The sequence below is a fragment of the Camelus ferus genome, chromosome 5 (assembly GCF_009834535.1).
Source record: "Camelus ferus isolate YT-003-E chromosome 5, BCGSAC_Cfer_1.0, whole genome shotgun sequence".
Taxonomy (NCBI): domain Eukaryota; kingdom Metazoa; phylum Chordata; class Mammalia; order Artiodactyla; family Camelidae; genus Camelus; species Camelus ferus.
The window spans coordinates 5,808,397-5,831,064 of record NC_045700.1 but is presented as its reverse complement, the minus strand read 5'-3'; the positions used below and the strand labels follow the sequence as shown (position 1 = coordinate 5,831,064).

The following is a 22,668-nucleotide window of genomic DNA, read 5'->3' as shown; positions in this document are numbered from 1 at the left end:
AGATAACAGGAAAAATACATATTATTCTGCCCCCAGTTCCTGGCACAGAGCTTCTAAAACCCTTGTAATTTCCTAAGTAAGAACAGTAGAAGCATCTCTTTTCCTAATATTTGTCTTCGACCCCATCCCTGACTCTAGACTTGACTCCTGGATGGAGGCTGGTCACCAGAAAAACCAAGCCGTGATTAAAAGTTTGGAATTTTCAGCTCCATCGACCCCCTCCCCCATCCTCCAGGGAGAAGAAGAGGAGGCAGGAAATGGAGATGATTACAGATCATGAGGAAGACTCCATAAAATCCCAGTTGTAAGGGGTTCAGGATTTTCTGGTTGGTGAACACGTGGAGGTGCTGGGAGAGGGGTGGCCTGGAGAGAGCCTGGAAACTCCTCACCCCTCCCCACACACCTCGCCCTGTGTGCCCCTTCCTCGGGGCTGTTCATCCGTAACATTTATCATATCCTTTAAGAAAATGGTAAACGTAAATCTCTTCCTGAGTTCTGGGAGCCACTCTAGGAAAGTAACTGAACCCAAGGAGGGTCATTAGGATCTCCGATCTCTAGTTGGTTGGTATGAGACAGGAAGGAAGGGGGCAGGGCACAGCCATTCAAAGACTAACACAACAGTTAGCACCAAGATGGAGAAATGCTCAACTTCCAGCAGGACTTGAGGCCCAAGATGGCAGGAGATTTGACTTCCAGTGACCTTGAGCTTCATTATACACATGTAATACATTAACATGGTAAATGGCACTCCCATAGGTGCCATGACAGTTCCGAGGCTGACCATAAAAGGTCAAAAAGTGCTCAGTGGGCCACTTCCTGGGAATCCCAGCCCCTTGCCCAGAGTAGTTGGAATAATCCTGCCACTTGTTAGCTTATGAAGTTTCTGAGCCCATAAAAATTAACAACCCCACACCCCATGGCCTTTCTCTGGCCTTCTGGAACAGCCTGCACTCTGTCTATGGAGTATGTATCTCTCTGAATAAATCTATCTTTACTCAACTGTGGGTCACTCTTGCATTCTTTCTTGGACTAAGTCAAGGACCTTCACTTGACGGGGTTTGTCCCAGAGACTGAACTGAGACCTGGGACACAGCCCTCCTCTCGCCCCACATTCCTTCTCCTGTATCAGATAGAAACACAGGTGGCAACCTGGACTATGGACTGGCCTCCGAAGTGAAGCAGGGGCCCGTCTTGTAGGACTGGTCCCTTCACCTGTGGGATCTGGCACTTCCTCCAGGTTTACAGTGTCAGAATTGAGATAAATTGCAGGACTCCCCGCTAGTGTCCTGGAGAATCACTTGGTTTGGGAAAACCCCCACATTTGGTGACCAGAAGTAAAGTGTTCTGTGTGAGGAGAAAAGGACACTGTCAGGAGAGACACAATGGGGAAGAACTGGGCTTTTCCCTACACGGGAAAGCAAAAAGCTGAGTTTTTCATATATGGATTCCCTACCAGGGGGAGAGAGGAAGTGGAAACTCTAGGGTCCCTCACACACAGCAGCACAGAGGGCCCCCCTCCTGCCAGCGCATGTGGACCAGAGCACTCAGGCAGCAGCATCCCTGAGTGCAGGGGCAGGAAGGGGACGGAGCTCCCGCTGCTTTAATTCAAAGGGGCTCAGGTCAGGCCACAGAGGACTGGGGGGCTCTGGTGCCCTTACAAATCATGCCCAGTGCTGCAGGCACTCTGTCCCAGAGTCCGCTCCAGCGTGTCCCCAGTGCAGCCACGGCTCTTCCCAGGGCATCTTTATTGCCTCCCATATGGTCCTTTCTCTGCACCCTTCTTGTGTTACCGAATACAAGTTCATGAGCCCAATGAACCATGAGGCCGAACAAATGGAAACATCGGAATTCAGAGTAAAGAAAGTTTTACTGCAGGGCAGTGCAAGAAGGAGAGGGTGGCTTATGCCCAAGAAAACCCCAAACTGCCCAGAGGGTTTCAGCAAAATGTATTTAAAGGCCAGGTGAGGGAGTGGGGTCTCAGGGTGAATGATCAGCTTGTGTACGATTCTCTGATGATGATTCTCTGATGGGTTGATGCTGAGGGAACAGGGCGGTCAACACTATCAACCCCCAGGTGCCAGAAGGTCTGGGGCCACTTGCTCTGGATCATTAAGTAGTGAATTTCTTCCCTTTGGTGCTGGTTTTGAGCATCTGAAACATTCAGGAAATAAACATGAGATACTGTTATCTGGGTCCTTCAGAGAGGAGCCACAGCAGAGGATACAGGGAGGGGTCTGACCCTGGAAGGCCCTGCAGGGTCCTGCTGGGTTACATGTGGGGCTCTGGTTTATGGATCCAACACCTTCCCTACATTTCTTCTGGGTTTGGGACGGGGCAGCCTCTCAATTCCTTCCACCCTTGTTCTAAGAACTGTAAGTAGTTCTGGCTGAGGGCCCTCTGGCTTGGTGTCCAGACCCTTCTTTCTGTGCGGAGGGGAGACCAGAGCCCCCGTGGCATCTCCCTCCCTTGACAGGACACTTACCCATCACATGGGGCCAGCAGGGCTGGTGGGGCTGGGGGCCTGCATAGCGTGTGGGCAGCCTGAGGAGTCATTCCCTTTCAAGGCAAGTCATTTCCTTTCTTCCAGAGCCTCCCCTCACTGGAATTATAACTCCCAACCCCCAGGGCTCCCTGCTCAGTGTAAACACCCCGAGGGGCTTCCTCCCACTTCCCGGGTGGCCTCAGTCCTGCTCAGAGCACAGACCTCAGGATGCACACAGCCCCCAGACTCTCTCCACTTCGAAACGACATTGCCTGTTGCAGGGGTAGCTGGCTTGGCCATCAGCCACACTTCCAAAGGGAGCATGCTCCCTCTTGCCTGGCAGATCTTCGGTGGCCCAACCATATTCTTCACTGTCCAAGTCGGGGCACTGATAGAATGAACAAAGGGGCGATACTAACTCTGCTGGGACAACAGGTTCACATCTGGATGGAGACAGGCAAACGGGATGTGTCCTATTTGCCGAGGAGTTGGGAGAGGCAGGAATTACCTCACTGATCTGAGATCACCCAACTGATTTGAGCTCTGCCATTGGAGTTACAGGAATTTTCCCATTCCCAGGTGCCTGTGACCTTGGGGGCTTGTGCTTTGGCACAGGGGTCAACCCGAGGCCCTGGGAGCCTGCCTGGGGGAGAGCAGCCAATTCATCTAGAAGACAATTGTTTCTATTCATTACAGAAACTATGCACATTAGGACCACTTAAAGATGAGGAAATAGTTCTGAGAGCAGTACACTAGGTCCCCTTAGGTCACAGCTGGCCAGGCCAGGCTTTTCTAAACTAACTCGAAGCGTCTGTGTTCTATTTATGTCCTAAAAAAATCTGATGACAAAACTTTTTTTTTCCTCCTATTTCAAAACCATAACAATCTCAACGTTTCCTATCTGAACTCATCCATCTTGTCCTGAAGTCAGCAGTTTCCTCTTAATCCCTTATCTCTGTCCACGCACTCCTGCTCCATGCGTCCGCAACAGCGCAGAACCCAGCTGGGGACCTGGATGGAGTGGAATTTACTGGAAGACTTGGAGCATAGCAGGTACTGAAAGTTGGCCAGGTCGGGGGAGGTGGGTGGCCAGGGTCTGGAGTCAGTGCAGCTGCGGGTGGGAGCCAGGTGTGCGAGTCGAGGGCAAGCACCCGGGTGGGGATGCCAGGCCGTGCCCTCGCCTGGGCAGATGGGGCCCAGGCCGCAGGGACTCCGGGCGAGGTGAGTAGAGGGTTGGCCAGGGGAGGGGGATGTGGGAGCAGAGGAGGCTCGGGATGGAAGACCAGCAGAGTTCACGTCCATCCCCAGTAATGCACTTTCACTTTCATTGTCGAGATGTAGAAAATCAGAAAATCTAAAAGTGGAGGAAGACCGTTACCCACAAGCCCAATGCCGAGTCATTAGTACCATTGAGCTTCAATAAATCCTCTTTGGGCCCCTATCTTTCAAAATTTTTAAGATTGTGTTTTAACCTTATGATAATGTTACTCAACTCTTCACCTACTTTTTTTCTCAAAATATGGCACAAGCATTCTCCCATCTTATCAAATGGCTAGCAGTCACCCTATAATGTGGGTTGCAGAACGTTCTGTCAAATTCATGGGCATCTGGTTTGTCTCCTATTTTCATTATTACAAACAGTACCCCAAGACACACAAGTATTCTTGAAACGTTGTCCTCGTTTCAGATTAATTTCTCAGAACTGGGATGAGTGGGCAGAAGCTTAACACATTAAGGCCATGGATACGTGTTGCCAGATTGCTTTCTATAATTTCTAGATTGTGAAATGACAGCTATTTTAGCAGTAATGTTACAGCAGGCAGAGAGCTAGATATGAACAGAGAAAAAGGGACGCAGGCCAAATGGCAGGAGTTGGACAAAAAAGGAGAGGAGCAGGGGCCAAGTGCAGGAAACCACACATCATGTGAGCACCAGGGGTCCCTGGGCAGACAAAGAAAAGCAGGAACCTCTGGGCTGATCAGCGGTCACACATTGGGGTGACAAGTGCCCTGCAGGCCTACAAAGAAAGGTGGGAAAAGGCAGGAATCTCCAGTATCTGAATGAAACCTTTTGCTCATTATGCCCTTATTTCAATAAAATTAGCCTTGTAGATTAGAAGCACCCATCATGCACCGAGGCTGTGACACTTCCGATTCAGACTAAATAAGGACAAAAATTCCTCCTCCCTTCGGGAAGGTGGAGCTGGGATGATAATCAGGGAATAGGACCCCAAACCCTTCCCTTCCCAGTGAATATTCTGCCCAACCATTTGTACACCCTATGGAACCAACTTGCCAAAGAAACTCAGGGCATCTGCTCACCTGAGCCCGCCGCTCTCCCCTTGAGAGTGTACCATCCACCCCTTAATAAATCCTCACTTTACTTTCTTAACCTCCATGTCTTGACTCTGAATTCTTTCTGCGACGAGACGAGAACCTGGTCACCGGCAACAGTAGTAACAGGAACATCTCACCTGATTCTTTCCTTGAGGCCTTGCATGCACTGATCAGAAATGTTCAAACATTTTCTAAGCACTTGCTCTAAGCCAGACCCTTTGCTAGAAACATATCCTTCCCAGAAGTGACACCTCTGGTCCCCGTTCAGCCTTCTGCTGAGCCCAGATGGGACATCCCCACATAACCCACCCTGGACAAGCTTTGAGGATCTGACAGGGATGGGGACACAGCCTCTTGTACCCTTAACAATCACACATAACTCCGAGATCTCAGCCAGGGCCGAGGGACCACCACCAGCCATGTGCTGGGACACAGGGGGGCATGTTCTTCCCCAGGCGGTGTGGTCAGACCAGCAGCCTCGTGGGCTTCATGTTAAGTAACAAACATGGATTATCCTGACTTATGTAAGGGACAAAGATGTGTGTGAGTAAAGGGAGTGTGTTAGATTGGACTCTATGAAATTGCCAACGGTCTGCCATTTTTTCATCATCAAAAAACGGCAATTTTATGCAATTTTGTGCAATTTTAATTGTACATTTTAACCTTCAAAAATAGCAATTTCATGCGGTGCAAACTAATACAATTTATGAAATTATTCATCACACAGAGTTTTCAGAAAATGGAGGGCTTTGGAGTTAGAATCCCTAGGTTAGATTCCTGGTGATATAGTTCATTTTGCTGAGCAAACATGGTCAAGTTGCTCACCCTCTCTGAGTCCTTAAAATAAAGGTAACTATGTCCTCATTTCAGGGTTGCTGTAGGATGAAGCCAGGGCCAACTTTATGGACCCGCAACCCATGTGGTCATACAGGCCAGCACTCTGTCATACAAGCCAAGTCCCCTGGTTTAATGCTGTTGACTCGATTTTGAAATTATTGATAATTTCTGAGCAAGGGACCCTGCTTGTCATTTTGTGCTGGGCCTTGCAAATCGTGTCCCAGGTCCTGGGATCAAGCCACTAAGACTAGTACTTAAAGCACTACCCACATCATACTATATACTCAACATGTTTCCCTTCCCACCCCTTGACCTTGGTGTGTCTCAATGTCATTCTCACTCATTCTTTCAGAAATTCATTTAAAATGAATTCTGTGATTTCTTTCTGGAAAGAAAAGTTGTGTTTGACAGCTTTTGAGTTTCTTGTCTAATGCTGTAGGTGGCTAATAGCCAACTAAACCTCCCCCAGTCACTGTCGTGTGTGGGGACCGTGCTCTGCCCCACACAGCCGCTTCCAGCAAGGTGATCATGACCCAGTGGGGTGGCCCCAAAGCAGACAGACAGCTGGGGCACAAGGGAGGGGAGCCAGGAGGGAGCCCTGCAGCAGGAGTCCTTTGTTCATTGGGAGCCGAGTTCAGGACAAGCTTCCAGGGCCAGTATTAGAGGCTAGCAGACAGGTATTAAAGTCCCTGGTGGGTGGGAAGGTGAGTGGAGAGATGGTACTGGAGGCAGAAAGGATGGCGCAGGTAAAGGCCTCACACACTTCACCCCTCGTCCTCATTGCCAGGCCAGGGAAGCTTGGAGCTGACTTTCAGGAATTCTTTTGGGATAAAGCCTTTGCCTTCCTGACGCACCCACTGTACACAGTCTCCCTGGGCAACCTCATCACCCCACCTCCCTCTCCTTGGCTCCAAGCACCAGATCTCTATCCTCAGCACAGATTCTCCAAGGGCCAGCTGGACATTTCTGGCTGAACGCCCCAATGAACTACATGCAAAATGAACTGAGTTGTGTTGCTTCTTTGCTCAAGGACTCCCTAGCGTGGCGCCTGGTGGTTTTGCAGTGTGGCTTCCAGGAACCTCGTCAAGCCCTATGCCCAGTCACCTATGGAATCTGTGTGCCTCCAAGAGCCCAGGCATGTGCTGCTCCCCTGTCTCAAGCTGCTCGCCCCATCCTCACCCAGCTTCATCTCGGTGACTCCTCCTTGGCCTTCAGGTCTCCATGCAGAGCTCCTGTAGCATGACCCCTGCCCTAGACCCAGCATCTTGCCCGATCTCCCCTGGTGCATCCTCTCCAAGGCATCCCAGACGACCACACCTTCATCGGGCTTCCTTTAGGATGCTTGCTGCCCAGTCTGAATACCCATCTAATGTGGAATCTGGCATCTGCTCCATGAATGAAGGACTCAAGTTCATATGAGACCTGAAGGTGTTGCAGACTTTCTTTCTGTCACATGGATACGTATTCTTTGCCTGCGGCTTTAATTGTACCTTGTTAATTTCTCCTAAAACGCTCCCTACGTACAGTTGGCTGTTTCAGGATGGCTCCCTTCTCCAGAGTCCCCAGAAATTCTTGACAGTAGATCCCTGGGCTTCCTACTAAGACTAAACATAACATGAATAAATAAGTCATATTCACTTATAAAGGACACAATGGTTTCAAGATTCCTTTCTGTATTTCACATCGTCTAATCCTTCCATAACTAACCCTCCATAAACCCTTTCCACAATCTGATACAGATATACAGCTTCTTTCTCCTATTTCTCCTGCTCCACTTTCTTCTTCTCCTCCTCTTCCTCCCACTCATTCTTTTTCAGCCCAGCACTGCTCTTTCTTACCCTTTAAGAGTAAACAGTACCTTTAATGGTAAAACTGAACGTCCAGAGGTCCAGCCAGGGCTTCAAAATGTCAACGTTAAACCAAGCTCAGTGTTCAGACCCCTGGGGATTTCAATTTGGGTAATTAAGACCCCAAAGTTTAGGCAGCCAATCATCTCTTGTGAGCACATACCCCAACACCCACTCAGAGCCCCAAAATACATGAAACAAAACTGACAGAATGAAGGCAGACATAGATAACTCAAAAATAATAGTTAGAGACTTCAATATCCTACTTTTAATAGTGGATAGAGCAACTAGGCAAAAGATCAGCGAGGAAACAGAAAAATTAAACAATACTATTAACCAACCAGACTGAACAGACATTTATAAAACATCCCACCCAATAATGTCAGAACTCACATTCTTTTTAGATACACATGGAACATTCTCCAGGATAGACCGTATGTGAAGCAATAGAACAAAACAGAATAAATTTAAAATGATTGGAATTGTATAAAATATGTTATTCAACCATAATGGAATTAAATTAGAAATTAATAATAAAAACCTTGGTGGAAATTCATAAGTCTGTGGAAAGTAAATAACACACTCAATGGGTCAAAGAAGAAATCATAGTGGAATTAAAAAATACTGAGATGAATGAAAATAGAAACACAACATACCTAAACTTATGGGATGCAGAAAAAACAGTGCTCACATGAAAATGTATAGTTGTGTTTTTAAGATATATTCACATATTTTTTTAAAAACTGAAAGCTAAATAAATAATCTAAGCTTCTGTCTTAAGAAGCTAGATAAAGGAGAGCAAACTAAATCCAAAGTAAACAGAAAAAAGGACATAAAAATCAGAATGTAAATAAATGAAGTAGAGAATAGAAAAACAATTTTTAGAAAAATCATTGAAAGCCAAAGATGTTTGACAAGTATTTAGCCAGACTGACCAACTGAAAAAAGAAGGAAGATTCAAATAACTAAAGTCAAGACTTCACAGAAGAAAATTATATAAGTGAATATCATGAACAAGTGTATATCATGAAATTATATATCCTAGATGAAATGGACAACTTTCAAGAAAGACACAACTCCAGAAACTGACTCAAAAGGAAATACATAGTCTCACCATAAAGTAAAGAGATCAAATGAGTATATTTATGACTTTGGACAAATAAAATTCCAGGCCCAAAAGGCTTCACTGATGAATTGCAGCAAATGTTTAAAGAAGGAGTAGTATCAATATTTCATAAAATCTTCCAAAATATAAAAGAGGGAACACTTTCCAACTCATCCTATGAGGCTTGCATTACCATAATACTCAAATCAGACAAAGGCATTACAAGAAAAGAAAACTACAAATCAATATTCCATGAATATATGCCTTCAAATATCCTCAACAAATATTAACAAACCAAAACTATAAACATATTAAAAAGATTATATACCATGGCCAAGTGGGATTTATCCCAGGAATGAAAAGTTGGTCTAACATAGAAATTAATAAATGTAATATACTGTATTAATAGAGTAGAGGACAAAACCTAATGATCATCTCAACATGATGAAGACAAAGCATTTGACAAGATCCAACAGATCTTGTGATAAAAACAGTCCATAATCTAGGAATAAAAGGGAACTTCTTCAACCTGACAAAAGACATTATTGGAAAAAAAAATAGCTAACATCACACTTAACTGGTGAAACACTGAATTTTTCTCCCCTAAAATCAGGAACAAGACAAAAAAGTACTTCTGTCAATTGTAGTCAGCATTGTACAGGAGGTTCTAGTCATGGCAATTAGTCAAGAAGAGGAAATAAAAGGCATCTGGATTAGAAATAAAGAAGTAAAACTACTTCTATTTGCATATTACATGATGTTTTATGTAGAAAACCTAAGGGAATCACCCATACAAAAATTATCACTTCTAATAAATAAGCTTAGCAGTATGACACACTACAAGATCAATACACAACTATCAATTAAGAAAATAATTACATTTACAATAACGTCAAAAAAAATAAAATACTTGAGAAAGTTAATAGAAGTGCAAGACTTGCACACAGAAACTACAAAACCTTGCTAAAAGGAATTAAAGGAAATCTAAATAAATGGAAAGACAGCCTACATTCATGGATTTAAAGACTTAATATCGTTGAGATGGCGACACTCTTCAAACTGATCTACAGATTCAATGCACTCCTTATCAGACTCTTATGTCGATTTTTTGCAGAATTGACAAGCTGATCCTAAATTTATGTGGAAATGGAAGGGACCCAGAATAACCAAAGCAATCTTGACGAAGGACACAATTGGATGACTCATGTTTCTTAACTTCAAAACTCACTACAGAGCTGTAATATTCAGGACAGTGTGATACTGGAATAAGAATGAACATATAGATTAATGGAATAGAATTAAGAGTCAAGAAATAAACCTTCACATTTATAGTCCTTGATTTTGCCAAGGATGACAAGACCATTCAATGCGGAAAGAATGTTTTCTTCAACAAATGGTGCTGTTACAACTGAATATCCTCACACCATATACAAAAATTAACTCAAAACTAGATCATATTTATATTTGCCTTCACCAAAGAGAAATTAACCCGTGCACTTACAGTCAATTAATCTATGATAAAAGAGGCAAGAATATACAATGGAGAAAAGACATCTCTTCAATAAATGGTGCTGAGAAAACTGGACAGCTACATGTAGAAGAATGAAATTAGGACATTCCCTCACACAGTATACAAAGATAAATTCAAAATGAATTAAAGACATAAATCCAAGACCTGAAACTGTAAAACTCCTAGAAGAAAACATAGGCAGAACATTCTTTGACATAAATTGTAGCAATATTTTTTGGATCTGTCTCCTAAGGTAAAGAAACAAAAGCAAAAATAAACAAATGGGACCTAATTAAACTTAAAAGCTCTTGCTCAGCAAAGGAAACCACTAACAAAATGAGAAAGAAAATCTACTGAATGAGAGAAAACATTTGCAAATGATTTGACTGACAAGGAGTTAATACTAAAAATACATAAACAGCTAATACAACTCAACATCAAAAAAGGGAACAATGCAATCTTTAAAATGGGCAGAAGACTTGAGTACACATTTTTCCAAAGAAGACATACAGACAGCCAACAGGCACATGAAAAGATGCTCAACATTGTTAATCATCAGAGAAATGCAAGTCAAAACCACAGTGAGATATCACCTCACACCTGTCAGGATGACCATCATCTAAAAGAGCACAAATAACAAATGTTGGCAATGATGTGGAGAAAAGGGAAGCCTCTTACACTGCTGTAAGAACACAAATTGGTGCAGCCACTGTGGAAAACAGTTTGGAGGTTCCTCAAAAAACTAAAACTTGAACTATTATGTGATCCAGCAATTTCACTCCTGGGTATATATCAAAAAAAAAAAAAAGCTGAAATACCAATTCAAAAAGATACAGGCACTTCAATGTTCATAGCAGTATTGTTTACAATTGCCAAGATATGGAAGCAACCTAAGTGTCCATCAATGGATGAGTGGATAAAGAAGATGTAGTGTTATATATACACACAATGGAATACTACACAACTATAAAAAGAATAACATTTTTCTGTTTGCAGCAACATGGATGGACTTGTAAGGTGTTATGCTAAGTGAAATAAATCAGACAAAGATAAATACTGTATGCTATTTCTTATCTGTGGAATTGAAAAAATAAAACAAAGTAGTGAATATAGCAAAAAAAAAAGAAATATACTCATAGATACAGAGAACAAACTAGTGGTTACAAGTGTGAAGAGGGAAGAGGGGAGAAGCAAGATAGGGGTAGGGGATTAAGAGGTACAAGCTACTTATGTATAAATTAAATAAGCTAGAAAGACATACTGGTATAGCACAGGAAATATAACCAATATTTTATAATAACTATAAATGGCATATAATCTTTAAAATTGTGAATCACTTTGTTGTACGCCTAAAATTTATATAGTATTGTAAATTGACCACAGCTCAATTAAAAAAAAAAAAACTGTTTCATAGACATAAAGGTAAGAGAAGAAAACACAGGAATAAATATTGCTTACCTTAGATTAGGTGATGATTGCTTACATGTAACATCATCAGCACAAGCAAAAAAAAAAAAGGAAACATAAATACATTGGACTTCATCAAAACTTTAAATTTTTGAGCTTCAAAGGATACCATAAGAAAGAAAAAGGCAACACATAGGATGAATAGAAAATATTTGCAAATTTTATATCTGATAGAGGACTTGTAAGCAAAACATATAAAGAAATCCTACAACTCAACAATGAAAGGATGAATAATCCAGTTAAAAATAGGCAAATTATTTAAGTAGATATTTACTTAAAGGAAATACACAAATGGCCAGAAATTACATGGAAAGTGTTCAAAATTGCTATTTATTATGAAATGCAAATCAAAACCACAATAAGCTATCACTTCACACCCACTAGGTGGCTAAAATTAAAAAGACTACAATAGCAAGTGTTGGTGAAGATGCAAAGAAATTGGAACCTTCATGAAGCATGGGTGGGAATGTAAAATGGTGAAGTCACTTTGGAATATAGTTTGGCAATTCCTAAAATTGTTAAACAAAGAGTTCCCATATGACTTAGCAATTTTATTCCTTGACATACGTTGAAGAGAAATGAAAACATGTCTATTCAAAAACTTCTACATAAATGTTCATAAAAGTGTTATTGACAATAGCCAGAAGGTGGAAATTACCTAAATATCCATCAACTGATGCATGGATAAACAAAATGTGATCCATCTATACAATAGAATATTATTCAGCAATAAATGAAATATTGACTTGCTAGCTATAACATGGAGGAACCATGACAACATGCGAAATGCAAGAAGCCAGGCACAAAGTGTCACGAATTGCATGATTCCAGATGCTTCAGTATATACGTACTGAGTGGCTGCCATGTGCCAGGCACTGTTCTTGGTCCTGGGGGTTAATGACTAAACACAGCAGCCTTGAGAGCCCTCCTCCTGAGGCTATCATCCCAATGTAAAGGAGACTTGAGAAACATGATTGTGCACATAGTTAATTAAACAGAATTACAGTTGTGATAGACGTTAGCAGGCAGAAGTATGGAGGACCATGTCTCAGTCTGGGAAGTCAGGGAGGGCTTCACTGCAGAAGTGAGACAATTGTGTTTCCTGCTTTTTTTTTTTTTTTTCATTACATTATATTGTAAGACTCTCCCCATGATTAAAAACTCTTTATATATATAATTTCCATGTCTTCATAATATGCTTCTTGCATCGTGTCTCGCCATCCCCTGGACAATGGAAAGGTAGTTTGTTTCCATTTTCCCCCTCTTCTATGTACTGATTCAGGCAGCACCTTTATGTCATATCTTTGCCCAGATTCCTAATTAGAGTTTGAGGATAAATTCCTGCTAAAGTCACGGATGAGCCAAAAGATGCGAGCTTTTTAAATCTCTTCGCATGTATCACCAAAATGCTTTTCAGAAGGGCTGTAGCTTACACACACTGCATTCTCACCACATCCCACGGCGTAAATTGGAAGGCGCTCCCTCTCTTTGCATTCAGCATGTGGAGCTGTCCAGCCTCCTTAAAGTCCTTCCATCCCGTAACAGGGGTCCAAAAAGAATCTCCTCTTAAGTGTCATTAATGGGTCCAGTTCTACCCCAAGGAGTGAGAAAGAATATATCGAATTGCGATTCCACCTCCCACCTCTCCATTTCAGTATAATCGGAGCTCAACGCCAAAAATCTATATATCCAACTATCTTAGCATGATTCCTTATTGTTGTTCATTTATTAGCCCGATCGGAAGTCATGCAGTGATTGTTACTGGTTTTAATATATAAAATTTGTTCAAATTCTGCTAGGACAGAGCTGGATCGAGGCAAAATTGGCAGACAGGTAATTCGGTTTCAGAGCTGCCTGACTTCATTTTTCTAGCCTCAGAGAATGAGATCAGACAGGCTGGCCTCCAGCTCTCGGATCCTACGCTCAATAGTTCTGAAACCTGGGGCTTGTTCCTCTTAACCTGTCTGAGTTTCTGAAAACGTGGATAGCCCTTGTTTCAGCAGGGCGCGTGAAGATGAAATCAGAAAGCGTGCTTCCTTCTGAGCTCCAGTGTCCTGGCGTGAAACGCATCCGCCATCGGCAAAGACCCCAAGACTGTACACAGAGTCACTCTGGCTGGCAGACAGACATCCGTGGAGCTTCCACCCAGTCCATCAGGCACAGCAATCATTTGAGCTTCAGTGAGTGTCCATGATCCTCACGGGCCATAGTTCATGGGAGTGTAAGATCTTCAGGTCTACTGGGTACACGTGAAACCTCGAACAAGTTCCAAAAGAGTCTTCAGAGGAGCCCTCAACATTTAGGGAAGCTGCAGGCTGAGGATGGGAGTGGCCTGGCCTGAAGGATGGGTTGGGTTTGGAGACGGATAAGGAAGGCAAGAGGATGGAAAATGGTCCTCTCCCATTTCTCTGCTGCATTTCTCTCCTTGGAACTTATCATGATAAAAGACTTAATATCTTCCATTTACTGATCTTTGTTATTATCTGTCTCTTTGCAGTAGAAGGTATATGCCATGAGAGGCAGAGATTTATGTCTGTTTCGCTCTCTGCCACATCCCCACAATGTGATGAGCATGGCTGGAGATTTTGACGTTCGTTTAGTATTTGTTGAGTGAGTGAATGGATGAATACATAAATGAGGCAGCTGAGGGAGCAAGGACAAAGGCACATGTGTATTTCCAGAGAGGAGAAGTGGGGTCTGGAGGGAAGAGAGGAGGGGCTCGCAGCCCTCCAGAGCCTCAAGGGACTGGCAGGCCAGAGGCTTGCATGGAGCTCAGGACCTCAGCTGCCCGGGGCCCCATCTACATGCACACATTCACATAAATCAGTGCTTCCATCTCAGCTGACTCGTCAGTAGACTGAGCCACCTGCTCCCTCCAGAGAGACAGTCTGCCACAGCGACTGAGAAGAGGCTTGCCTGTGAACACCTGCATTTCACGTCCTGAGGGATGGGGAATTCCACAGGGAAAAAGACACCTGTCCGGGTGCCAGTACACTGACACCAGTGTGTTGTGTACGCAGGTGCGCCTGGCTTGGTTCCTTAGTCCCAGGTTCACTGCTCTGCCTCTTTGCCACAGGAAGACTGGAAATGCTGGCAAGCGACAGGAAATTTGAGGTTGCCGTATTTGCTCTCCTTGGTGCTGGAATACCATGGTTCTGAACTTACGGGAAAGTATTTGAAAGGTCCCTTCATTAGAGCATTTCTCCCAAGACGTTTCTTGGCTTCGCTGCTGCCTGGGGAAATCTGGATTAGACAAGAGGAACTGTCTTGGACCCCTTGCTAAAAGCTTCTATGGAGCACAGATGTCTCACCTTCCTGAGCATGTTTGCAAGGTGTGAGAGGCCCCTAGAACCAGCAGGGGGTCAGGGGAACGACCCCATATTATCAAACCATGGAGCACACAGACCGTGGAGGCTGGGGGCTCTGGAGGGTCTGAGGCCCATGGGAACTGGATAGAAAATCATGTACTATCCTTGAACATCTTCTGGAGGAAAACATCTTTGTGTTTTAGTAGGTCACCAGGTGATTTCAAAGGCTGAGGAGAAAGCTAGCCATTCACTCATCCTGCCTGGGAGATCCTAGGTCCTAGCTGGGGAAGAGGGCGTGAGACAGCCCACCCTGGGGAAGGGGATGTCTTCCTGTAACTAAGCAGGACCCTGCGGGGCCTTCAGGGTCAGACCCCTCCCCATATCCTCTGCTGCAGCTCCTCTCTGGAGGACCCGACAGTAGTATCTCAGGTTTATTTCCTGAGTTTTTCAGATGCTAAAAACCACCCATAAAGGGAAGAAATTAACTACCTGAATATCTAAAGCACATGGCCCCCAGACCTTCTGGTGCCTGGCGGTTGGTGGTGTTGACCGCCCTGTTACCTCAACATCATCCCATCAGAGAACTGTGCACAAGCTGATCACATACTCTGCAACCCCCCTCCCTCACCTGCCTTTAAATATGCTTTTCTGAAACCCTTCAGGGAGCTCGGGGTTTTCTTGGGTATCGGCCACCCAGTCCTCCTTGCTCAGCCCTGCAATAAACCTTTCTGCACAGTTCCCACCTTAGACTTAGTGACCTTAAAAAAAAAAATTCAGTTATTTTACCAGTAAAATGAGGTCATCCAGAAGAACAGAGAATTGCAATTCGGATCAAGGAAACCATGGCAAACCAGAGGTGAGTGTGGAGAGCTTTGTAGAGGGAAGGAGGGACCCAGGCAGGCTGTGGTGGTCCTCGCTGGGTGCAGGCTGTTGGGTAGGGGAGCTAGTTGTTACGGGGTGGGGAGGAAATCCTCCTCCTGGGGTCTGTGAGCTGCTGCTGCCTCTGCATGAGAGCTTCCCCCTTCAGGGCCCCTGATTCCACTTTTATTTTTTTTCAGAGTTTTTTATTTTTTTACTTTATTTTTTATTGAAGTGTAGTTGATGTACAATGTTAGTTTCAGGTATACAGCAAAGCGATTCAGTTATACATACACATACATATTTTTTCAGATTCTTCCCCATTATAGCTTATTACAAGAAATTGAATAGCTCCCTGTGCCATACAGTAGGTCCTGGTGTTTATCTATTTTATATACCGTAGTGTGTATATGTTAATCCCCAACTCCTAATTTATCCCTCCTCTGCCCTTTCCCCTTTGGTAACTGGAGTTTTTTCTATGCCCCGACTCCACTTTAAGTGAGGGCTCCCTTATTTCCTTTCACAGACTCCCCAGTGTGGTGCCTGTTTTTCCCCATCGACCTGAATAGCCTTTTCCCCCAACTCAGTGCCCGGCACATCCAGGAAGCGGCCACCTCATCATCTGCTCTCCAGGCTGTGATCAGCAGCCCAAGTCTCCCTAACAGGTCCCATGACGGCCACACCTCCAGAGAAGCTCGGCCCTGAGACCCGGGAGTCAGGGTCCCTGGGGATCTGCCTCACCACAAAGCCTCCTGAGGCAGCATCCCCTTCCTCTGCGGATTTACAGAGGAGCTCTGCTGCCCTCACTCCAGGGGGTGGCCTCACCTGGCACAGGTGGAAGGAAGGACCCCGCCCCAGGCCGGGAGGTACCAGCCTGGAGACTGACACACTTCACCTGGGTTGGCCAAGGCTTGAGGGGTTGCCTGGGGACAGAAGAGTGAGGACTTGAGTCAGGGAGGCAGGAGGAAGCTATGGGGTGGGAGAAGGGAGTCGGGCTCCCAAACTTTCGCAGAGGGATTTGACCATGAGTTTTGAGGTCCTGGAGAGACAAGTGCACAAACCTTGCAACAGGGCAGTTCTCGCTGGCCCCCAGCACAGTAGCGGGGCTGGTCTGGGGAGGCTCGGAGGGCCTGGCAAACTATTTAGGACTCACTCACGAGGAGACCTGAGAGGGATGCACTCCTCCATCCTGCATCCCATGTCCCCCAGGCTCTGGAGCAGGTTGACTTGAGCATCCTGACTGACCCCTCCATCTGGAGTGTGCCTCCTGCTGGGACAGGTCCACTCAGAGAGTGGCCTCACTTTCAAGGCTCACTCAGAGTTCAAGCAGTTTGCAGCCACCCAAAGCACCAGGACCCTCCCTGGGCACAAGAGTTTGTCTGTCTCCTCATCCATGTCCCCATCAGAGTGAGCCTTTCCTCGGGTCAGCAGTCCTGAGTGTCAACTCTGGGGAACCAGGATCTTAGCCAGTGAGAACCATAGTACTGTCATTTGTTGACCGAATGAGTGACTATGACCAAGAAGTTCTGATTGGAAGGCTCAGTGTAATAGAAAAGAACAAACCTGACTCCATATTAGATCTGTTCCTTTGGCTCTAAACCTGTTCTCTGTCTCCTGTGCTCAGTTTTGCTGGTTCAGCACCTTTTGTAAAAGGATGTTGCCTAGAGCCTGAAACAGACAGGAGAGCCTGTTCTCAAGGCTCTGACCTTTAAAGATATTAACACTTTTGCACTCATAAAGATAAGTTGCAGAATAGAAAATAACATTTGTTTTGTTGGAAGTTTTACTGGGGCACTGTGACTGGTCCAGGTGGACAATAACAAAGGATTCTAAGAAGAAAGGATTCCTACACCAAGAAGTTTGCAACAACCAACCACACCCCCTCCCCTTTTTAGTATAAAAGGAGCCTGAAGTCGGACTTGGGGAAGATGGTTCTCCAAGACATCAGTCTGCCATCTTCTCAGTCTGCCGGCTTTCTGAATAAAGTCGCTCTTCCCTGCCCCAACACCTCGTCTCCCAATTCATTGGCCTGTTGTGTGGCAAGCAGATTGAGTTTGGACTCGGTAACATCAGGTCATGGGCCTTTACTATACACACGAAGAAGCCAGGGTGAGAAGGGGGTGCCAAGCAGACCATCCATCCTTATAGTCATATAGCACATATTTATTATTATATTATTTAAAATGAACTTACACTGTGACTTAGCAATTCAGCTTCTAGGTACTTCCCATAAAAGACAAAAATCAGAAAAGTGGCAACTTTCAAAGCTCAAGAACATTCTCTGCCGTTATTTTGACACTAAAAAAGAAAAAAGAAAAAAAAAAAAGAAAACAGACTAAATGTCCCAAAATTGGAAAGCAGTCGTTGTAAGTGACAAAGCAACCATGGGGGAGGACAACACGATCCTTGCGTGTTGACATGGAGAGGTTCTCAGTCCACGGCCAGATGTGAAGGACAGCTGTCAAACACCATCACTGCAGGTCCCTACGCACCTGTGGCTATAGACGTGACAGAGAAAACACACAACATTAAACAGGGATGGTCGGCATATGGTGATGCCTTGTGTTTTTTAAGAGTGTTTGTTTTTAGTTTGAGTGTATTGACTGTGTAATTAGAAAAAACCCCAAGAAGAAGTAAGAGATAGCCAAGTTTTCCTTCAAGATCCCACCCCTGGTTAGTGGGAGAATCAGGACTGAAACCTAGAACATGACCTTTCTGTCCAGTGCTTATCCCACTGGTCTGCCTGGGTCCAGTCAAGGACTCAGAGCTTCCTTCTGCCTCAGGCTTGAAATACGTCTGTCTCCTGTCCCTCTTGCCAAACCTCCTCTTAGCTGACTAACAAGGGATTTCATAACACTATCGGCATGAATGCCTGCGTGTCTCAACCAGATACTCACATTTTAACATGCTTTATTTTTCTATCCCATTTGGAAAACAGGTTTACGTTTTCCCAACCAGCACCTTGCTCTGTGCTGCTATCAGTTGTCATGGATGCACCTCTGGTTTGACCACACAGGTTTTGCACATTTCTGTTTGACATCACTCCTGATGTTTATTTTTTTTCCTGATTGGACATTGTTTCCCACTTTATTTCTCAACTGGTTTTTTGTTAGCTGTGTAAGAAAGCTTTGGCTAGTGGATACTGGTTGTGTAACTGGTCAGTTCATGTGCCCCCTGTCTCTTGGCATCCAGCCAGCAATGGTTCCCAAGGCCAGTGGCAGCTCAGAATTTCCTGGGGAACTTGTGAAGAATAGAGATGCCGTCACTCAACCCTTGGCAAATCTGCTTCAGTAAGTTTGGGGCAAAGCCCTAAATATTTAGGAAGCTTCCTGCACGGGTCTGGTGGGTGCAAACGCTTCCCAGGCAGGCATCAGGAATCCCTTAATGTCACCATTGTGTCTCCCCTTTGCATGCAATCTTCCCCAGCTTGACTTCAGTGTTGTGTTAAGATATATGTCTGTGTGGATCTCTTTTTACTGATTCTGTTTGGCCCGTGGTGATGTCTTTTGATCTCAACATTGATGTCTTTGCTTAGCTCAGGGGAAATGTTTCATTAGTTCTCAGCTAACATAGTCATAATGTCCTAAGTGTACCCCACGGGGCCCTAACCCATCTTACCTTCATGACATCATCATCTTCTCCCTTGGTTTTGGAAGAATTTTAGTCATTTTAGTAATTTGTCTTCTAATTCACTTGTTTGGTTTCGTTTCCCATATCTAATCTATTATTCACTATCTACAATACATTTTCAAATAAATTCATGTATTTTCATCTGAAAATACATTGTCATAGTGCAGTGGCCTCTTTTAACTAGAGATTTCTGGCATGTCCTCCTACTTTTTGTTTGGGGGAGGGGACAATTCCATGGCATCTTGGGAGAACCTTTTCTTTAACTCTTCAAATTAAAACTTATATATATACATATATTTCTCTCTTTTTTTCTCTTTCTAGTCAATTACAATGGTCAATTTCTGGTGTGCAGCACAATGTCCCAGTCATGCATCTACATACATATATTTGTTTTCATATTCTTTTTAATTAAAGGTTATTACAAAAAACTTTATTTTGAATGTTGAGGGTTTTCCTATTATCACTGATTTTGTCTGTTTATTCACTCTTAGAAGGTCTTGGAGACTCTGTGTTTATCCAGTACTAGGGGTTGATCTGGGTCTTCTCAAAAATTCTAGATCCTTTTCATATGGTTTCAAGTCAAATGAAAAGCATGAAAAGTCAATACATGTTGTATTGCAGAGATATACTTAGGGGAAAAGTTCTAACTCTGGCATTCTTCTAGTTGCATGATTTTGTACATGTAGCTTAACTTTTTTTTCTTCCATGCTCCTGTCTGTATCAAGGGGTAGACTTACATGAGACAATGTCTGTGAAGCACACACCGTGGTTCCTGACTCCTCGCGAACCGTCAGTAATTGAGGTGGGTCGACCTGGTGCCAGTGTTGATGCTGCAGTCTCTAGCTTCCTGTTCCTGGCAGGTCTCTGATTCTCTTGGGACTTGTCCTGTGTACACGTGCAGCTCAAACCAGAGGAGGGGCCTGAACCCTGCTCTGGAATGTTCTGCAGCATCCTGTACCTTCCTAGGCACCCATTTGGGAGAAGGGAGGGGCGAGTGTTAGTATAAAGGAGGACAAGCTAGTACAACCACCACTGGCCATCAGTACTTAGAGTGAATTTCTGCTTTACTGCCACAGTCATTGCTCTTAAATTCAGCAGCTTGTCCTGACTCTTATAAGCAGATGGTCCCCTTCAGCACTCACCCACACAGGACTTTGTTTCTGTCTGGGGTCTGATCACCCGACTCGACTCTGGCCCAGACCTGTGGCTGCTGCGACTTCAGTCCGTATCTGTGAGGCTCCAATGAGGCTTTAGCCCAGGCTCCCCCGCCTAGTCGTCTCCCATGCTGAGCGTCCACTGCACTTTCATGTGATCGGAAGCGACTTCAACATCCTTCTTCCTCCTCCAAATTTAATTTCCTAACTGCAATTTTATATAGCGCAAAATGAAGATGCTGAGTCTCTGATCTCGCGAGAAAAAAAAGAAAGAAAGAAAAGAAACAGTTTCTCACCTGTGGGGGAGCAGGGATCCGACTGATGTGTTAATGCAGTACGATGCAGTCCTGGAAGAAGGTGCTTCTAAATACACACCATATGGGGCCCAGTGCTGACTGCTGTTGGCTGTGCTGTCAAATTAAATGGGATAAGGATGGGAGAGCGAAGCCAGATCTTCTTCCTGCCAACAGAAGGGCAAAGGTCTGCAAAATCCTGGCCAGCCACTTCCGAACCAGGGAAAGGGGGCCTCGTTCCGTAGCTGGAAAAAGGAAAGCCAAGTTCAAGCTGGGCATTAAAATGCTCAGGAAGGCACTCTGCCCCACAACCAGAAGCTACACAAGACAAAGAAGTTTAAAAAAATTCCAAGAGCTCTCCCGAAGCTCCTGCATTTGGAGAGAAGGTGATGATGGGGTAATCAGGCCAGCATGAAAAATACAAAGACCAACTGTAGGGAACGGAAGGAGGCCCAGCTGGCTTCTTCCTGGCCCCCAGAGAGAGGGAAGAGCTCCAGGGTGCCCTGCCATTGAGGGTTTCCCATGGAATGTCCCAGGAATATTCCGCCGCGGGGACAGGGAGAAAGAAAAGAAGCTGATAAAACACAGTTCAGCCCTGGAACTAAGACCCACAGAGACAACGTCACAGAAGGCAGAATAGTTCTCGAGGAGAATTTTCCTAATGATATTAGAGCAAACGGAGTTAAGAACAAGACAGACAGAAAGAAATGACACAGTAACCGGATGAACATGTTTCGGGGAAAACTATGAAAGGGGAAGGCAGTACAGAGCACGCTGCAGTCTGATGAAGAAAAGTGGTCCCAGCGAAAATAAAACCTGAAGACACAGAAAGACTCCCGTGAGCCCTTCACATCAGAGAAAGCCTGCGTGAAAATATGAGTGAGTTAGACCGTGAGATTAAAATGCACAGAATGGGCTTGGATGAAAACTTTTTTAAAAATTTAGTGCCAAAGCAACATCATTAACTGAACTAGTAAATTAACAAAACAGCCAGGGACACGGTGGGTAATCGGTTACTGACAGAGAGGAAGACAGGCTTGAGAGGACAGCTGTGAACACCCAAGAAAAGACTACAGATCAAAACAATTATGGAAAAAACAAGAGAAGGAAGGACAGGCAAAGGAGAGTCAGATATGACTCCTCGGTGTCCCTGGGGTGGAAACCTCACAGAAGGGGATAGAATGTCTTTTAAAGTATGTAATAGAAGAAAATGTTCGTGAACAAAGGAACATGAACTGAAACCAACCTAAAAGATGAACTCTGCTCCTTTTATTAGTTAAGAAACATTCATTAAGAAACATCAATACAGAATGAACGCCACTGAAATATTTCCTGGTTGAGTCAATAAACACGAAGGACAAGGCTTGCTTCAAGCATTCAGACACAGAGAGCAAGGGAGGGAGCTGGCCGGGGACATGCAGACCAGCAGGCAGTTCTCAGTCACGGCAGCACTCAGAGTTAGAAGACAGTGGTGTGGAGAGGAAATTCTGGGCAAAGAACATGTTAATCCAAGAATATTATACCCAGCCAAGCTGGCTTCTAGGAACCATAGTCACAGGGAAGCACACCAAAAATAGGGTCTTGTCTTGAGACATTTAAAAAAAAAAAAATCAGCCCACTAGCATGAACAGAGGAAGGACAAGTCAACACTTAAAACCAGAAGACAAATGGTTAAAATGGTACATTTCATATTACGTATATCTTACCGCACAATTTTTCTTTAAATCAGGGAAAAGAGAAAAAAAGGAGGACATGGGGTATAAATTTTGAGAGAAAGATAAAGTTGTTTATCTAACTAAGTTTCCCTTTGATTACAAAGGCCACAGGCAATCTTGGACAGG

General features: G+C 44.4%; 2 long non-coding RNA genes across 5 annotated transcripts in view; one reads left to right on the top strand and one right to left on the bottom strand.

Moving 5' to 3' along the window:
* The first annotated feature begins 3,384 nt into the window (after window positions 1-3,384).
* Window positions 3,385-7,296, top strand: LOC116663550. Its single transcript, XR_004319728.1, has 2 exons — window positions 3,385-3,535; window positions 6,686-7,296. It is a non-coding gene; the product is annotated as an uncharacterized LOC116663550 (long non-coding RNA).
* A 10,607-nt stretch (window positions 7,297-17,903) lies between these two features.
* LOC116663549 overlaps window positions 17,904-22,668 on the bottom strand; it is a 35,875-nt gene continuing 31,110 nt past the window's right edge. For 3 of the 4 annotated variants that reach the window (XR_004319724.1, XR_004319727.1, XR_004319726.1), the window contains exons 3-6: window positions 20,831-20,994; window positions 20,523-20,742; window positions 20,118-20,342; window positions 17,904-18,248 (exon numbers count right to left, since the gene is read on the bottom strand). This is a non-coding gene — a long non-coding RNA (uncharacterized LOC116663549). The remainder of the gene's footprint in view (window positions 18,249-20,117; window positions 20,343-20,522; window positions 20,743-20,830; window positions 20,995-22,668) is intronic. The other variant, XR_004319725.1, reaches the window with a different exon arrangement.